Source organism: Physella acuta, unplaced genomic scaffold (genome assembly GCF_028476545.2).
Source record: "Physella acuta isolate Inbredline_101_S28 unplaced genomic scaffold, ASM2847654v3 ptg002314l, whole genome shotgun sequence".
In the NCBI taxonomy this organism is placed as follows: domain Eukaryota; kingdom Metazoa; phylum Mollusca; class Gastropoda; family Physidae; genus Physella; species Physella acuta.
Window position 1 is genome coordinate 22,382 of NW_026733812.1, and position 20,148 is coordinate 42,529.

A 20,148-nucleotide genomic window follows, 5' to 3' on the forward strand; every position below is an offset into this window, starting at 1 on the left:
TCTCGCTCTACTTTCTCTGACCCTCCTCTCCCCCCCCCCCCCATCTCTCTCTCTCTCCTCTCTCTCTCTCTCTCTCTCTCTCTCTCTCTCTCTCACACACTCTCTTTCGGTCAAATGGACAGTTGGAAATTTTGACTCCGCTGTCTTGGGGCTATAAATCTATTTTGATAGAAGATTTAATAAACATATTCTGTATTCCGAGAATGACTAGCCTTATAGAACCAGAAAGTTAGCTTGTGTCGCGTGACTTCTAAATCCAAATCTGACGTTTCTTTGTACTGTTTCGCGTTATTTTTTACAAACATTTTAGATCGCAGAAAGAGTGGAAAAAAGAGAGAGAAAAGGGGATAAACAGGTTATACATGTTTGATTATTTAGAAGACAGTACGCCCTTTAATTAGGAGTGGGGTCGAAAGTGAGGCATCAAGGTTTGGTGGGGAGGGTGATTGAATCTGGGTCGGGAGGTTGGTTGAGAACAACCTCATTGTCTAACATTAAAATTAGTTTGATCAAATCGTGCGTGTTCCAGAAATATAAATGTATCGTAGGTAGTTTAAGGCATAAACGACAGCTCTATATTGTGTAAGAGGGAAGGCTAGGGTTAAAACTAACATGTAGACATGGATTTAAAGCTAGTTGGTGCCTGGGTTTAATAAACGGCGATACTAATTTTTAATAACACGTATACATTGTCTTTTTTTAAACTTTCGGTTTACCTGAAATATACTAAACATTTAGAGTTGTATAATTCACGTGTACAGCGGAATAATCAAAACAATGAAGCATATAACTAAGCCGAAGTGGAAATGTACCAGGCACTGTTTGCAAGTATCCAGCGATGAACCTGCTACTACCACGCCATAAATCCCATCGTTCTCAACAGTTTGACGTTTGGCTGATGTTTCATTGTAAGCTAGTCTGTTTAGTAACAGTGAAAAAAAACTTTGTGTGCAAAGCTTGGGTTACGGCTTGGTCACCATTGATTTCTCGTGCAACCCACCAATTTGACAATCCTAGTGAGGGGAACATTCATTTATGGCCTTAACTTGGAAGTGGGGGGTGGGGGGGGGGGGTCAGGAAAAAAAGGCAACATTTATGAGAGGAGGCCACTGCGAGTAAATAAAAGAAATAATTAACATACTAGAGGAGCCTTGACCGCTGAGCAAATACACCACGTTTTTATTTACATCCGGCTTCTAAGCTGAAATTTTTATGAACGTAATAATATTAACATAAATTCACTATTCGATTAACACAATTTTTGTGATAAAAATCAAAGAAAACTTGTGCTATAATCTTAATTGTAGTACATTTATAATCTAACAAGTCTGAGACCTTAGTACACAAAAACTAAAACTGTAAGGATCAAAATTCGATACAAATACACTGCGGTATTAAAACTTCAATTACAACCAGAATCTAAACCAGATCGAGAAGAAGCATTGTAAAGAAGTTTTATTTCCAATTGATTCCTAATCATTGCCTTGAGATCGTAGATAAGATTTCACATCTTGATGCGCTGCTTGCCCGAGAGCATAAAATTGGATGAACTCCTACGCCGTCACAGCCCTCTAGTGACAAATGTCAACTTCCCTGGAGTCAACTTTCTCCTCCCATTTATTCTAGCTAGTGTCCATGTCATTGTGTGTTACCTTGTCGCCCTGAATTTTGTTTTATACAAGTTACTGTTCTATTCTGCCAGTCAATATACTCATCTACATATTGAGTATTTCAGAAGATGCAAGTTCGGTAAAGAGCTTTGACTAGGTTTAAAGCTGGAATCATTATTATGGAGACGATTATGGCGCGGTTTGGTTTATATATCACTACAAAAATTAGGTCAGTTATTTCTGTCACTGTTTTATCAGGGAAAAAATATCGCTGTAATGCTCTTATCCTCTCAAAATCCTGAACGGCTTTTAGTGTCAATACATCTTATCTAAGTTGACGCTAGCTTACTGCTATATTTACAGTATTAGGTTACTGGGTAAGAAGTCGGTTAATCCTTACCTAGGTTTTGCTTTAATGCCCATGCCACTGTGTTTTCGCACAATTAAAAGAAAAACATTAACGGGAATGTGTGGGTTATCGTGTTACAGATGTCTTTTTAATCTCTGCCCCATTTTTTCTTCTTTTTATGTTCTAAATCCACTTTATTACTCGTCTGACGGCCATTGTTTGGCTGTCAACAGCCCATCTTTTCACCCAAAAAGCCCATTTATTTATCCCATTCTCTCTCCCTTTTTGCCTTAAACTCTACCTAAGCCTTAAAGTGTGAGTATAAAGTTATTTTCTTTTAGTTTGATTTTATTAGAAAACCTTGAAGTTAGCATTACAGCGCACAGAAGGAAATTAATATACGCATTTTATGTTCATTGGCGCAACTAGTTTTGTACTGTTTAATAAAAACTAATGTCAAACTAATGGTAATTACATCATTCATTCTACAAATTGGTAAATAAGTACAAGATAATTTTTGAAAAATTCAAATAAAACCAACTTTAAACAGATACAACAACCACAAAATATAATATACTTTAAAAATACAATACTAAATGCATTATTCCATGTGTCTAAAATGTTTGCCAATCGAATGTGGGCTACAACTTTAGATATGTACAGTAAGTCGGGTAAAAACTAGTCTACAACCAGTGGGAAGTTAGCAAGGGTGTAAGACGCCGCCAACAATATCATCTCATCGTTGGATGGTTGGTTTTTCTCTATTCTCATATCGCTTTCATATTGTCTGTTCAGATTTCAATGGTCACATATGCGATGGAGTATTAAGATAATGAAAAATATCAGGGGAAAAAATGTTTTAAATAGCTTAACAAGGCAGATTTTTTTTCGTTTAGAAAATAGCTACTTTCTCTAATTGAAGAGTGCACTTTTTAATAGAAAATTAAATGTTAAGTTTAGCTTAGAAATTTCAGGAAAGAAAAAACACGGTGCATTCCATCAGTTGAAGCTATAAAAAATAATTCTAGGCATGAGAGCTGTCACTCTGCGGTTAGCTCAATGTGAAATTATAGATCCTTCATGCCACCTTTTTGTCCGACTGGTTTATTCATGGATATAAGGAAAATAAGAAATTTGTTCAGAAAGATGCGTTCAATAAGTTTCGATCTCCAGTAAAAATAAAACATGTAGAGGGTACAGTAAACTTCAACAAAAGAAGACAAAAAAAAACTATCGCCGGCTAGCAAATAGTAAAAAGTTAGTGATTAGCTGAAAAGCATGGCTTTCATCCAGTAATAAAACAACTATTTTTTTTAACTATATAATATATAGCTTTTGGTGACTAGAAAGATGCGCCACGGAAAAATGCGCAACTGAAAACTGCTCACAACAAATGCGCAAAGAAAAAATGCGCAAGCAGAAAATTGCGCAAACAGAAAATGCTCAAACAGAAAAGTGCGCTCACAGAAAAATGCGCAGCCAGAAATATGTGCATAACGAAAATTGCGCAAAGAGAAATTTCCGTACACAGAAAAATGCGCACACAGAAAATACATATATCCCTCGACAATCGCGAGTTCAACAATGTTTATGTTTGTGTTTATGCTTGCATGATTAAGTTTGTATGTGTCTGTGTGTATACATAGACATATATATTTCACTAGCTACACGTGAATTATAGGTCTATATATTTTTAATGTTATACTTGTTTGAGAAAAATAATTTATAAAATAATTATTGGTCAAAACGTAATGTGCTTTACTACACGTTGAACGATATTAGTGATAAAACAAAGAAAAAACTAAATAGCTAAAAATCCGACACATTTAAAGTAACATAGGGTACCAATATATATCAGAAAAATTAAAACCAAATCATATACAATATTAGTCAATAAAACCTGAGTTTCTTTCAGGCTACTCTCCATAGGTGATTGGTCCACACGCTGTTTACAACAACGAAGGACAACGAAGGGTTGTCCACAGCCAGTTTGTCAACCAGGACTCTGTAATCACAGATGATTTAACCGAACTTTGATTGCACGACTACGCCTACACCTACACCGAGCGACTGACCGCCTAATCAACCGAACGACCCACCCCTTCCCGGCTGTCTGATTGTCTGCCCGTGCGTCCATCAGTCCACACATCTCTCTCCCTCTCTCTACAGTTTTAAAAAAAAATATTCGGGGGGAGGGGGGGGGGGGTTAAGAAATAGGGGCACTAAGGAACAGCTTGTTAAACTTGTATGAAAATCAGGCACTGTACTTAGGTCAAAGTCACATAGTGTCTTGGAGATGGGTGACTGTATAGCAGAACGAACAGAGTTTTTCAAAGACTTGCATCTCAGTACAGTGAAGTCACCCTTTAGTGGCGTTTCCAGTTAATACCTGAGCTAACCATCTTCTTTATGCTTAGACAAATGTTCAAATGGATTTACTGATATATTTGCGTGCAATTTGACATCTCTCTTATAGTTATCCAGGAAACTGTTATTCTAATGACGGTATTTAGACGTATGGACGGACGGATGGACATATAGCCAGTCAAACAGCCAGGCAGGCAGGTGTGTCGGTTTCGTTTCGTCCGTAGGTAAGTGGTAGGTATAGGTGTGCGTGTAAGTGTAGCTGTAAATATAGGTAAATATGTAAGTGTAGATGTAAGTGCAGGTGCAGGCTTAGTTATACTAATCACTTATGGTCAAATCTTGTGCGATCAACACCCGCGGTGGACAAACTGCCCGTGGACAACTCGCTGTGGTCAAAGAATGTGTGGGCTTATCAGATTTGGTGGGAAAGCATCTAAGATCAGAAAATCTTAACAAATGTATTTCAGACTGGGGTCGCATTTATTATTCTATATAGCTATAGAGACGTTGAGATCAAATATATCTGTCTATGTATAAACAAAGGCAAGTGCAAAATCAAACATGCAGGAATAAACACACACATTGCCATAATTCTCATAGGTCAGCAATATAGTGAATACAGTCTGATCAATTAATATCTTTACTAATCAATCTAGTCATCTCATCTTTTGTTATGGAATACAATAATCTTCAGATAAAATTGTAATGACTAATTAATTTAATATACTATTAAATTAAAACTTAGATATTCTTGTGTTATCTTCTGAAACGAATGTATTTGGTTGAATTCGCTGCATTAAATTTTGATAGAAATGAGTTACACGATTGGCAATAAAGAGACTGATACGGACAGACATTGTGAACTAGATAAAAACATAGATTTTAAAAAGCGTATAAAATATGTCTACGTCAAAAGGTTATATAGATATTCTAAAAGGATTAAACGAGTATTTCTATTAACGCCATTTAAGACATTAAAAGAGTGAGCGCAATAAAGACAGATAACTTCTTTACACATCAACTGCGGTCAATATCCTGAATATGTCGGTCACTAAGGCGGACATCCTGCCTTTAATGACGACCAAGCCTAATGAGGACGGTGTTAAGGGAATGCTGAATAAAATCAAGAACGAGCTCATGCGTCATCGATCTATTATTAAAAAGCTAGTGTATTGCGTGACTATAAATTTATTTTACACCCGCGCAAAACTCATAAACTGTTAACTGATACGCATTCTGTAATTGACATAATTGAACGGAAATGTCTACGGTAGATATGTCAGTTTGGCATGGACTTCTTCGTTCGTAATTTAAGTGTTGGAAGGATAACCTTCAATACAATTAAGTATTACGTGTCGCCTTTTTATGCGCCATATGTCATTATCTTTGTTTTCAGCCAGCTTTTTATTTTGGATTTGCTTACATAACCTTTGTCCAACCAAGAACAAACTACAAGGCAGCAACTGTTTGATTTTGCAGTTTTCTCTCCTCGATAAGTGGCTGTCCCCAGTTATCGAGCTTCATCTCCCAGGGGGTTCGAACTAGGGACTTTACAGCAATTATGAACTTAACCGACCAGACCACTCCGACCTCTTGGGAATGGCCATTGGACTACGTTGTTGATGTTTTGTTGACTTTGTGTGTTCTATAATTTAAGCGGCCCGGTAGTGTGTCGGAGTCAGTCCGTCCGTCATTCCGTCATCGCTAAAGATTTTGGAACCATAAATGTAAACACCACATGCCGTGATTTTACTTGCATCGCATTGTATTATTATAAGAATAGGAGTAGGGTCTATTTATGTAACGACTTCAACTTTTTGATACTCGGCAAAGTTTTTACTCTTTTGCATACGTAAACAAAAGAACGTGTTGAAAATATTAAATGCACGCAAATTGCTAAAACATTTTAAACGGATCAACGTCAAATAATATTTTCGCTTATATTCCTAGAAAAATAACAGTAGTGTCGAATAAAACTAATCCATTAAAATATTTGATAATTATGCCAGGAAGGTAATTTAAAAACAAATTCAACTCATGCAAAATATTTTTTTTTAATTTAATTTTTTTTTCTACCGCATTGATTATTATATGTTAAGGCTCATAATTTAAATACATTAATGTTAAGGTTATTTATCTTATTTTCTAATTAGTCGGCACAGAGTTTTATAGTTGTTTGTTATTTCTATGACCTCTTAAAATCAATTTTTTGTGCTATTTAAAGGGATGGTTAAATTAGAGAAAATGGGAAAGATTCTCTCTGGGCGCGGAAGTCCGGGAAAGCGTAATTTGATAAAGTGTTTGCGTTTGTGCTTAGTTTTGAGTTTGGGTTTGCGTTTTTGTTTCAGTTTGCGTTTCTGTTTCAGTTTGCGTTTGTTTGTGTTTTCTTTTGTGTTTGCGTTTTTGTTTCAGTTTGCATTTGCGTTTGTGTTATTTTTTAGTTTATATTTGTATTTGTTTGCGTTTGCGTATTGCATTTGCGTTGTGTTTTGTTTGCGTTTGTTTGCGTTTGTTTTCCCTTGTGTTTGTGTTTGGTTTTGTTCTGTTCCCAAGTGGGTACATTTTAAAAAAGATAATACCGTAGCGAAGCACGTGTATGCAGATTGTACATATGTGTACATATATATTAGAAATAGCTAATTACATCCGTGTCTAATGACTAAAAGCACTGAGCAAACTGCAACTGTTTTTATTCGAACAATTAAAAAAGCCTATCGATCAGTCACATGAAACAATAACTCTAATTATAGGTTTTAGATTGGTACACTGGTGTAGTTTAACATATATCAATCAACGTGTAGGATTTTCAAAGGAATAGCAGACCCATAATGGATAATCCATATGGGAAAAACATCCATGCATAAGTTTTTAACATAACGAATATCCTATTTCTAGAACTAAAATAAACCGGGAGTGATCTCCCCTAAACTTTCTCGAATATTTTTATATAAAATAACAGGGGATGGGAACTCGGGCTATTGGGCTTGTAAGTTGTTAAAGTAGCTTACCAAGTTCTCGCTCCGGTAGTTGCCAGCTGGCGTTTTTTTGTTTTTTCAAACCAAATGTGAATATTTTTTATTTTATTTTTTTTTAAGTTATGAAATCTACTTTCGTTTTTGGAATAAAAAAAACTCCGACAATAAGTTGTTTTAAGTAAATTAAGTTTAAAATAACACACACACACACACACAAATATATTATATTTTATATAGATCTAGATAGATCTAGAATACAACCTGTATAATAATAATACATCTATAATCTATATAAAATATGATATTTATAGGCCTAAAAGATTTCAATCGTAAATCTGAAATCAAGCCTAATTTAATTAATAAACATTATTATATAGCCTAGATCTAGAGTCTAGATTTCTAGATCTAGAATTATATATCTAGATCTATGACTTAAAAAAAAACCCTCTTGAAAATTCCGACTTAGACAGTAACATACGACATACAGGATTTATTTTTAATTTATAGACTCAAGAGTAGTCTAGAGATCTAGATTCTAGATCTAGTTTCTTTTATTTTACAGTGTAGTTGAGTGGAATTAATTACTAAATTACTAAATAGGCTATTTACTTTAAGACAGGTAGACTAGAATATGTTCAATATCAATTTATATATAGAATCTAGATTATTCTAGATCTAGCGAAGTTTAGTGTAGTCTTGTTGTAGAACTTAAGAACTAAATCTAGAGTGTAGGCAACTGTAGTAATTTAGATCTAGAATCTAGTACTGTGTGACGTTATTTTAGGGGGTGGCGGTCTGGCTTTTTGTGACGATGTGTAGGGGGAGGTAAAAATCGTCAAAAAAATGCGTGACGTCATTTATAGATGACCCCCATGGAGAAGATCCACACAGAAACAGTTGAAGGAAAGGGGCCTAACATTCAAACAGGTAGAGGTACCAACATGATTTTAGAGATTATGTAGATATACATATATATATATATATAGGGGGAGGGGGAGAGAGAGAGAGGGTTCATCTGTAAATTGCATCACACATTTTATGATGATTTTTACCTCCCCCTCATAAAGGAGGGCAGTAAAAAGAAGAATGTATGATAGCTGGGTAATCCTAATTTCTATAATCAAATTATTGTGGTAAATAAAAGTCAACATATCTAGCCTAACAAAATGCCATGAATTTAAAATATATATTATGACTTAGAGAAAGTTTGGTGAAATGGAAATATCTGCAAATTTGATTTATTGATGATGTGTAACTTGTTTTTATTATTCCTTTGGAGCTGATATTAATAAAAAGTTAATGAAATTATAGAGTTTTATCCAATTGATGTTTCTAAAGCCTTGCATGAACTTAATTTAAATATATTTAGCTGCCCAGGCAAAAAACCCAATGAATTTTCCAGAATTGGCTTGTCGTTTGACCGATTGTAACAAAGAGAATCACCCAGGATCTTCGCTGATAAGAAAATCTGAAGACATACCTTATTCTTCTATATCTAAATGTGATTTGTCTAATGAAAATATTTATTCAGTGACAATTGCTAAAGATATTTTACCATTATTTCAAACATCATCTTCTGAAATGTTGTTTTCTATCTCTAAACCTTCCACAATTTCTTCAAGTTTCAAGAGATATCTTAACATCATTGCCTACTTCCCACAGTTCTTATGTTCAAAATTTGCAATTTTCTGAGAAACAAAGTAATAATAAATTTGTACCCAGTGTTTTAGTTTCAGCTCCATTAAAATTTAATAAACCAATCAATTTTAAAATTAAATGTTTCTTATCCCATATGAAAGTAGTCTGTTTTATTTAAGAAAAATCACCTTTAAAAAAATTTAATGTTTGAATGTCAATAAATTGTTGACATGGACTGGTTTGCGGGTAAGCTTTTATACTTAGTGTACAATAAAGATTCAGTTTTGATGTCAATATAGTTGCTTCTGAAAGAATTAAACTATAAACAATAGCATTTATATTAATATCTCAATGGCAGTTCAGTATACTTTCATCATTGTTTTCAAATAACAAAACAGAACTACAGTTTTAAAATTGAAAAAAAAAAATGAAAATAATTTCATAAATGGATGGTTTTTTAATTACTTAAAACAGAAGATGCATCAATACAGCATTACAATGTATATGATTAATATTTCTTTTCATGGACAATCATCATTTAAATTCTTCATTAAAAGTTAAATTCAGCTTCCTTGTGTCTAAAAATCCACATCCATGCTGTTCCATTTACCTAGAAATTAAATAAATAATATTTTTAACAACTTTCTGTAATATGAAAAAATTAATCATTGATTAAAACAGACAGCCAATATAGCAGTTGAATTAAAATTCACCTGTTTCTGTGACATTTGCATGTAAAATTAGAGTGTTCAGAGGTATATACCCAGCCACCTTTAATTTCCCTATCTTGAGCCAGGTACTCATGAGAGCTGGTACTCATGAGACTTAGGACATCATACCAGGACTAAAACCAGGGATCTGAACTCTTATCTTTTAGGATAGAAATGTGAAAGCTACTGTCTGACAGTCCCACTATCAAGCCATACATATTAATACTTACAGTATATAATCTTAGTAGCAACATATTCTTTAAGAATTAGAACACTGAATCGATTTCAAACTTGGGCTTAAGCTGAAAAATGGCTTATTATAAAAAAAAAATTCAGCTCACCTTTAGTTCAAGATCAGCACCAATAGCCACAGTAAAGTGTGAGAAAATTGCTTGCCAAGTACCTAGGGAATTTAAATATAATAAATTATTAAGTTTATCCATATATTATATTAAAATAATTATTTAACTAATATGAGATATATATATATATATATATATATATATATATATATATATATATATATATATATATATATATATATATATATATATATATATATATATATATTTATAAAAGGTTTAATTTATTGTAAAGGTTCAGTTTTCTATCTACTTAGCTTGTCTTAAAAACTAAAATATCTGGTTTACAGTTAACCATATCTTAACTATTACAAAACTATTAGTTTCATTTTCATTACTTGTAGCTAAAAATTGTAGTCAATAGATCTAAAACTTAATTCTATTAACAGCTAACTGTAACCATACAGACTCTGACCAATTTATTAATTTTTGTACCCTGTAATTCATTAATAATTAGGCTTATACTAAAAGGCCGGAAGTTATCAATTGTAGATTTTATAGTCCCTGGTCTAGACTAACAAGACTAGCCTACAAGTCTAATAGTACTAATACACATGATCTAGTTTATAAGTTTACTACTAGGCAACTTGCTAGAAGACTAGTACTTAACCAAACTTTAACTTGCTAAAAATAAAAGGGCCTAATACAATAGTAGATGGCCTAGTAATACTTTTTTTTTACTGTGCTACTTACACTGCTTTTGGTACTATTACTATGACTAACTAACTACTAACTAAACTCTATTGTAGCTTGATGGAGATCTATCATCTTGCTCTTCTAGTAGTCTACACAACTTACTACTTAGAAAAGTAGTAGCACTACTGTAACAATTTCAAACTAAATTTAATCTATATATTACTAGATCTACTCATTGCAACACTGTAGTCTGATAAGTCTGTAAGCCCTAAATCAGTAAATGTATCTAGACCTAGATTCTAGTCTAATTTAGTTTCAGTCTAGTTATTAGTACCTACACTCTACAATAGTCTACAGTACTCTACACTACACTCTACTACTACTCTAATCACTCTACTGGCTACTGATCTAGATCTAGTAAATAGCTAGAGTAGATCTAGTCTAGATTATAGATATAAAAAAATTGATTTAAAATTAAAAACAGGTTAGCCTTACTAGGCATTACTAGCTCTTACTAAACTTAACTAGGGTAGGTTTTACCTAAACTAGATCTAATCTAGATCTAGAATCTATCTAGATCTAGATTTTAGATCTAGGGCCTACCATACTACCATCTGCAACTAGAATCTAGATCTATTCTACTATCTCTATCTAGATTCTAGATCTAGTAATACTATCTATCTAGCCATCTATCTACAAGCTACTTCTAATAACTAATAACTAATAGGCAATAGGCCTACTTCTAAAATATTAAACAGTAATCACTGAGTAATCAGTATTAGAGTTATTAGAGTCTAGTTCAGTAATCTAGCTAGATCTAGATCTATTAACATTAACACTGTAGTCTAAGTTCTAGATATCTAGATCTAATATCTAGATCTAGAATCTAGATTCGATTAATTAATAAGTAAGTCGTAGGCTGAGTGAGACAAGTGGAAGTCATCCTCATTTTCCTGTTGTTTTAGTTTTTACCGTCATCCTTTTCTTAATATTTTTAATATTTTATCTAGATCACTAAAATACTAGATCTAGATCTAATATATTCTAATTCATGAACTTATACTCTTAGAACTAGATTAAAGCAATGTAGATCTTAGTTGGTAGATTCTAGAATCTAGATCTAGTCTAGGTCTAGATCTAGGTCTGGGAATCTTAAGTCTCGTAGCAAAGACTGAGTAGAGTCAGAGTAATGTCCCCTAGCCTTGGACAAACTATCAACAAAAGAAATAAAATCAATATACTTACCGCCACAAAACTTTTATATTCAAAAATGCATACACATGTGTTTGTTCCCATCCATATGAACAAAACAGCGTTGAAAGTTTTTACAGTTGTTGCATTTCTGGAACGTTTGATGATTTTGAAATCTTGAAGCGGGACCTACTAACAAATAGCCGCCATGTTTTTTGTTATCAATGGGAAACCCCGTTCACAACAATTGATTTAGTTCGAAAACTTTTATCTCTCCCTGGCTAACCAGACACGAATTAACGCGAGAAAGAACGATAAACTTACAAGTTCTATAGACATGATTTTTAATCCATTTTAAATACTTAAAGTTTTAAAAATAGAATAAAATCTCGCTGACAAATTAATTGCACACCAAGTGAACGCGAAATAAAAAAGCGCATAATAGTGCGCAATATTATTAGTACTTTTAAAATTTACATTAGTTTTTTGAGAAATCGGAAGTAGCGTAAATTACTACTTCCGGTCAACGGAAATTACTCAAAATTTAACAGAAGGTAGAGAATTAGATCTTTTACTTACATGTGAAATTTCATTTATCTATCTGAAATAGTACTCAAGTTATAGGCTTTTGAAAAATTCAAAGTAGAAAAAGTACCACTTCCGGTTATCGGAAATCGCTCAAAAGTTGATACGGATCTACGATTTTGATAAAATACTTATATATGAAATTTCATCAACCTAGCAGTAACGGTACTCAAGTTATCGTGTTTACACACGGACACACAGACAGACACACACACACACACACAGACATACGGACAAGATTGCAAAATTATGTTTTTCCATATCAGTGAGGTGTAAAACGTCGAGATTTGTAAAAATCTCGATTTTTTTTTTTTGCACGATTACAATACTTTCTCTATACTACGTATATACGAGAAAGTAAAAATATAATGGCTTGTCTATATTTAAGCAAAATCCATCTTCTGCTAACTGTACACTAGAAAGATACAGCTAAACTCTGCTTTTCGCTGACGTAGCGGAATTTAAACAAACCACGAGGTTTTTAGGAAGTTGACAGAAGTATTTTATTTTAAAATCTTGGAATGTAGAAGTTTTCAGTCAACGTCGGATTAACAGCCACATTGGACAGACAAACGCCGGCGGGCATCATCCTGGGTTTTAATGTGTATTCTGTTTAGAAGCTACTCAGTATTTGGTCAAGTTAATCTCTACAGAAAACTAGGGCATTTGGTTTTTATCTGTTTCGAACATAATTGGAAAATCGTGAAAACAAAAACAAAACATAAGAAATAACGCACATACTTTAAAACGTTTATGTAAATTAATTAATTACTTTTTATTTGATTTTTTTGTTTATTTCTTGCTGTTTCATATTTGGAAAGGGGATGGGCGCTTCCGGTTGTAAAACTAGCGGCATACAGTCAGCAACCAAACGACAGGGTGGTCTCCATAAATAAACTTTACAGTATTTTAAATTCAACTAACGTGCATATGTGCGTTCCATTTTGAGTGAATCAATTCGGACAACGTTCCTGAGCACCTGTTTTATGGAGGCTGATGCTTAAAAGTAGCAGGTAATAACGTAATGGATCTTCAACAAGGGGATATATGGAGAAAGTCATGTAGGCTACCTCGAACGGCTTTTATCCCCAAGAAGAAATGGATTAGCTGGTCGAGGTTCATAAAAAGGCGTTGTCATATTATTAGTGGATCGTGAGAAAGCTAAAGGTTACATATCTATCTGCATGCATTCAGAATGGATATTCTAACATTGGACAGTACGGGAAAATGTTATCAGCAGCAACGTAATAAATTCCGATTGACAGCAAGTATAATTCATGCATGGTATGTAAAAATAGTTTCCCTCGATATCTAAGGTAATCATGAATATAATCTAAGAATAACTCGGGAGCAGAAAGAATAAACTTGAATGTTAGCTGTAAAAACCATGGAAACCATGAAATACTGTTTATAACTGTTATATACCATTAAATACTGTTTATAATTTTAAACATGCCATCTAGTTGAATACTTTAAGACCAAAATGGAAATAAAGATTAAAAGCGAAAGGTGAAGAGATATAACACAATTTTCAATGTGTCAACAAATTATCTTCCATCATTAAGTAAGGAAATTAGTTCTCACATCAACCTCTAACGTCTAATCACCACTTCGGTTGATACAAGGCAATTTTCAGTTTCAGATTAAAGATTGTTTTTTAATGTACATTTAACGTACAGGCTTCAGGGCAAGCAGATTTCCAACATCAATAGCCAAACTCATAAGGAATAAAGGCCAAACTCATAAGGAATAAAGGGGACTGAGTGTAGGAAAGATGTTGTCATAAATTATTAAGGACAATCACGTTCGGTTGAGCATATTAATAGAAATGTCATTATGTTTAAATGATATTCAAGTTCTTTAATTTTTCGTATAGATGATAGGTAAATGTAAGACAAAAAATATGACATATATAAATATGTATGTAAAATGTGTCTGTAAAAAAAAATCAATAGATAAATTACAGTGAAATAAAAGATATTAGAGAGGTCCAAAAACGTAGAAAGGCTAAAAAGATTTCTTGAACCTTAAATGTTAATTACCCTTTTATTGTAGGACAAGTGGATGTCAGAGATAAGAAGCTCTGCCTGTATTTAATGCAAAATCGATCGGGTATGTGCATTTTACTATGTCAAATACTAGGCATGCTGCCCAGCTTCGCTTAGGCTTTCGAAAACATTGAGAATTTGCATGCTTAATTAATTCGCCCGAGGGTCGGTCTACGACCTCAAGAGTTATGAAGAGGTTTAATCCGTGGACATTTTTTTTTCGATTTATAGCTCATATAAGGTACCGGTCAGTCGAGGTCAGTTTTGACCCCCTCATCGTAGACTTTTCGGCCAACCGGCCCCCGTGTTCTGTCGCCCCAAGGCAAGATCCTGCCAAATTTGAAGCGCCTGCGGCGCCGGGAAGTGCCATATCGGACACCCGACAATCTAGATCTAGATCTAGATTCCTAAAAGAATTTTTTTTTAAGTTTAGCCCGAGCATAATAAAAAAAAATACATTAACCAAGTTGACTTGGTGTGTCTCGAACCCGCACCACCTGCGTGGTTTAATGTACACTAACATCTTCGCTATTTAGGCAGATGACGTCAATAGTTAATGTATAAGCAATAGTGACGTCACAGTTTTATGCGTTCTTTTTCACATATATTAATGCTTTTCCGGTTGCATAAATAATACTGTTTCTCTACATTCGAATACGCCTTTAATTTTTATTTTTCTTCTTTAAATAAAATTGTGGTTATACATTTAAAACATCTAACATATTATTTTCAACAAAAGTCCGTAAAAAATTCTCGATATATCGCTGCCGATTCTGACGTGATGTCCGGCGAAAATTTTTTGCGGACAGAGAAAGAGAGAGAGAGAGAGAGAGAGAGATGTGCGCACATTGGGCTTTTATATATTAGGATTTTTGCCATGGACGAAACTTTAAGCAACCGCTGTTCCATGAGCTATTATGAGATTTAATGGAAATGAGTGCCTTCAATCTAAATAGACTTGTCGTAGGCTGAAAAAGGGAAGGTTATCGGAGCAACTTGGATTATCTGATTTATTATTGAATACCAGAAGACTCAATCAAATTACCATATTTCAGAAGACTAAACTAATGAAAAGATCATTAACTGTTTTGATTAAATATTTTATCTCATTACTAATTAGCAATTAGTAATTCCAGCGATGTCTACTGAAATTATTTTGGCCTGTTGAAATAAAGATGTCTTTGTGCTGTAAACGGATATTGTAAAGCAACGACTAAAGTATTCAATAATGTAATTATGAAAACTGAAGTCTAACTAAATATAATAAACAAAACTGGTATGAATTTACACAAAACAAGAGTAATTGTATTGCAGCTAATTTGAGCGAAGCGTGTGTGGTTCAATATTGACATGTGTTTACATTTTTCCGCACGCGAAAATAAACCGGGAGTGATCTCCCCTAAACTTTCTCGAATATCCTTACATGACATTACGGGGGATGGCACATCACGATATAGACATGATTTTTATTCTATTTTTAATTACTTAAATTTTTTTTAAAAAGAATAGAATCTCGTAGAAAAAAAAATTGCACACCAAGTGAACGCCAAATAAAATGTGTATAATCGTGCGGAATATTATTAGTACTTTATAAATTCATATGCGTTTTTTGATAAATCGGAAATAGGCTAAATTACTACTTCCGGTAAACGGAAGTTACTCAAAATGTGATAGAAGGCATAGAATTATAAGTAAAATTTCATTTATCTATCTGAAATAGTACTCAAGTTATAGGCTTTTGCAAAATCGGAAATCGCAGAAATGTCCATACGTATCTACAAATTTGAAATAATATTTATATACGAAATTTCATCAACCTAGCTCTAACGGTACTTAAGTTATCGTGTTTACAGACCACACACAGACACACATACACAGAGAGAGAGAGAGAGAGAGAGAGAGAGAGAGAGAGAGAGAGAGAGGAAGAGAGAGAGACAGACAAGATTGCAAAACTATGTTTTTTCGACTCAGGGAGATTTTTTTTTGCACGATTACAATACTTTCTCTATACTTTGTATACGAGAAAGTAAAAAACAAAATTGCACACCGCGTGAACGAAAAACAGTAAATGTATAATAGTGCGGAATATTATTAGCACTTTATAAATTCATATGCGTTTTTCATAGAAATCGGAAATAGCGTAAATTACCACTTCCGGTCAACGGAAATTACTCAAAATTTGAGAGAAGGCGGAAAATAAGATATTTTACTTAAATGTGAAATTTTGTTTATCTGTCTGAAACAGTAATCAAGTTATAGGCTTTTGAAAAATGGAAAGTAGAATAAGTTCCACTTCCGGTTACTGGAAATCGTTGAAAAGTTGATACAGAACTACAAATTTTATATCATACTTATAAATGAAATTTCATCAACCTAGCTGTAACGGTACTAAAGTTATTTTGTTTACAGACACACATACACACACACAGACATACGGACAGAATTGCAAGGTCCAGTTTTTCCGACTCGATTACGGATAAAACGCCAAAATTTTGATATATTTGTATTTATAATTTGTGCCCGATTAAAATAAGTCCTCTTTACTCCGGGTGTGATGAAGGACTGAGGTGTAAAACGGTGAAAATTCACAATTTTATGTGATTTTTGTGCACGATTATAATACTTTCTCTATACTCTGTATACGAGAAAGTAAAAAAAAAACACAATTCACTCCGCATATGTATTTAACTAAATATGCATGACAACAAATATTTGCTATATCGTATTAATGATTTAAAATTACCTCTTGGCATATAATCGTTTCCGAGCATGTTATTTTCAATAAACGAGCGGACCCGCAGCGTATCATACGCCGCTATTTAGTTGTTTTATTTTCTACTTTTCAGTAATTCATAATTTGTGAATTCGACAGTACCAATGCTGCCACTGAAAATATTTGCTTTAAAACACTACCCCCCCCCCCCTTTGCCCTAACCCCGTGAAAGCAGCCTCCTCTTAGTTATTTCTTAGTTACCTCCTGTAAGTTTAAAATCGAACTAAATTATCTGCCCCTAATAGAAACCCGGCTATACGGCTCTACGATTTGTAAACATTTAGCTTTGTAAACATTTAGCGTGACCACAGCTCACCAGACAATGTGGGGGTGGTAGTGATAGTGATGGAGAGAAAGAGAGGGGACTGCAAGGAGGCGCTTGCAGCTTGTTTTCTAACGGCTCCCAGAAGAGAATTATATATATAGATAAAATAGAAGCAAGCAGAGTAGATCAATATATACTTATATTTTTATGTTATATTTCTAATTTTGAAGTGGTCAAAGTACCTCAACAGCAAAATCACTTCGCGTTTAGGTTAGTAGGCCTATGTATTTTCATGATTTAAAAAAAATAATTTAAAATCATATCCTGAGATCATCTTATAGATAACTATTTTCTAATCTTGACCAACCTAATCCAGTACTGAAATATACTTTCATTTCTTGCAGACTGTAAGACCCAGGAGAATTTATAATTAGTATCTTTTGAAGCCAAAGTAAGCTTCTGCTTGATTTGGTTAGTCTATATCTTGATTCTCTACTGGTGTCATTCGTTAAAGATTAATCTAGAAACTAGTCCACACAGGGACTTTAAAAGTTAACAAGTAGAACTAGAACAGAGTTATTGACAAGACAGATGTGGTTTCGTGGAAAATCTCAGTTAAACATTACAACTAACCAAAAAAGTTGCGTTTCTAGGTAGGATGTCATCTGGTGCGGTAACTCAATGTGTCATCACCCTCCCCCAATGAAAAGTATTATATATTAAAGTTCAGTTGACGTAATAGATGACGTTGTTAGATGTTATAAGCGTTTTACACGAAAACTTAAAAACCCTGCTTAATATTTTGAGCACTGTACCAAAAGATTACAATCAAGCAAATATTTTGAACCGAAGATTATTTTATATAACAAAAGAGAAAAAGTACTAATCGGCAGTACTTCTCATTTTCATGCTGAAGCTCAAATGGCTTTACAAAAAAATATACTACAAGTTTTTGCAGACCAGGAAGGAGCGTCAACGTACAAAAACTAAATGACATTCTGCTTAATAAGGGGTTACAAGATATCTGCTCCGTATTCGAAATTCTACGTTTCCGTTAATAAAAAAGTGAAGTCTGATGTCGATTTAAACAGTTCCGAAAACTACAATCAATCAAAGCCAACAGATGCTTAATTATTAGGATAACGGCAGATTACGTAGAATTGTGACACCCTCCTTCCACTCACCATCTCAGTCTTCCGACATATAGCGACCTCAAAATATGGTTTTCTTGTAATATTAATTAGGTAACATAAACAATAATGAATAAGAAAGGTGTTGTGAATCTATGCTTAACTATGCATTTGTTTTCACAATTAAGTATTGGATCTAGTGTCAGCCCCCCCCCCCCCTTCCCCCCCCCCCCCCCCCCCGTAGCCTCGCACCCCCTTTGTGACGTTTTTGAACCCAATAGTGACATTATTTACATGAACTTAAAACGTAAGAAATGTATAAGATCGTCATGAAGGATAGTGTGCTCAGTTCTATACCTAGCTGTCTTTACTTCCTAATCGTCATTCAGGTACCCATTAGAGCTGGGTCGACTCATATCCAATGGACTCGAGTTTGCAATCCAAACTCGAAAATTTAGGTTAGCAATGTGACGGGAACAGTGGGTGGGGGTGTACAGTACATGCTAGTGTTTCAGATGACTCGCTTTTAAGAGAACACTGTGAAGCTTGCGTTTTTCACTTCGAAATAATAAGATTTCAGACCCTACGATTTACCCAACAATGCTATAAACTTAAAATAGATCATTCAAAATTTGACAAGTCCGTGCTACTAAACAACGTGCACCAACCTGGTGTGTGTGCCTCATAGTTTAGCCTGTCTTTCTCATGGACGCCATCTGTCACCATATGTCTTTTTAATGTTTTCCACTGGGTGTCTATTGAAGGATCAACCATACAAACCTAATAAAACAGAAATATGTTCAATATCAATGAAGTTACTGAGGGAGGATGTATTGTATTTAGCTCGGACAGCTTGTAATGTGTATTTAAAAAGAGGCAATACTTTTAAGTGAGAATAAGGTGTAGACGCTGATGCTTTCTACAGAGGGTAATATACGTGTGGGTGTATACCAAGTTGGCATTTTAAGTTTTTTAAACATTTCAGTTCTATTTCAAACTAAAAACATCAATTAGAAATAAGGATGAGACATGGAGAACTGAAGCTGGCATTTTGAAGGTTTTTAACATTTCATTTACATTCGAATGTCAAAACATCAAGTTGAAGAAAAGTAGACGTTTTGAGAAATACCATAACAAAAACACAATCTACTAAATTGCAATTGATACTAGTGGTATATCATGAAAACTACAGTAGCAATGTTTGAAAAATTTATCTTACACAATGATGAACAGTCTCTGGTACAGCATCTTGACCTTTTAAATCTATCCACGTGGGGAAATACATGAGTTTCTCCTGAAAACAATGCAATGATAAAACGTAGTTCACTTTATTTAAACTAAATTACATATTTTCCATAACATTTTTTTTACTTTAATCTTCTATAAAAATGGTTTTCAATAATAAAAAGATAATTTTTAGTGCAAACAACATCACAGGTAGACTTATGGTAATCAGCTTTGTCTTCGCAATATGTGTCTTAAACAACCGATTCACTTGAATGTACATTA

General features: G+C 33.8%; 1 long non-coding RNA gene across 1 annotated transcript; it reads right to left on the bottom strand.

The window, feature by feature from the left end:
• Window positions 1-9,094: 9,094 nt before the first annotated feature.
• Window positions 9,095-12,171, bottom strand: LOC131932909 (uncharacterized). Its single transcript, XR_009384755.1, has 3 exons — window positions 11,893-12,171; window positions 9,991-10,052; window positions 9,095-9,549 (listed from the first exon to the last, which is right to left on the bottom strand). It is a non-coding gene; the product is annotated as an uncharacterized LOC131932909 (long non-coding RNA).
• Between the last annotated feature and the right edge of the window lie 7,977 nt (window positions 12,172-20,148).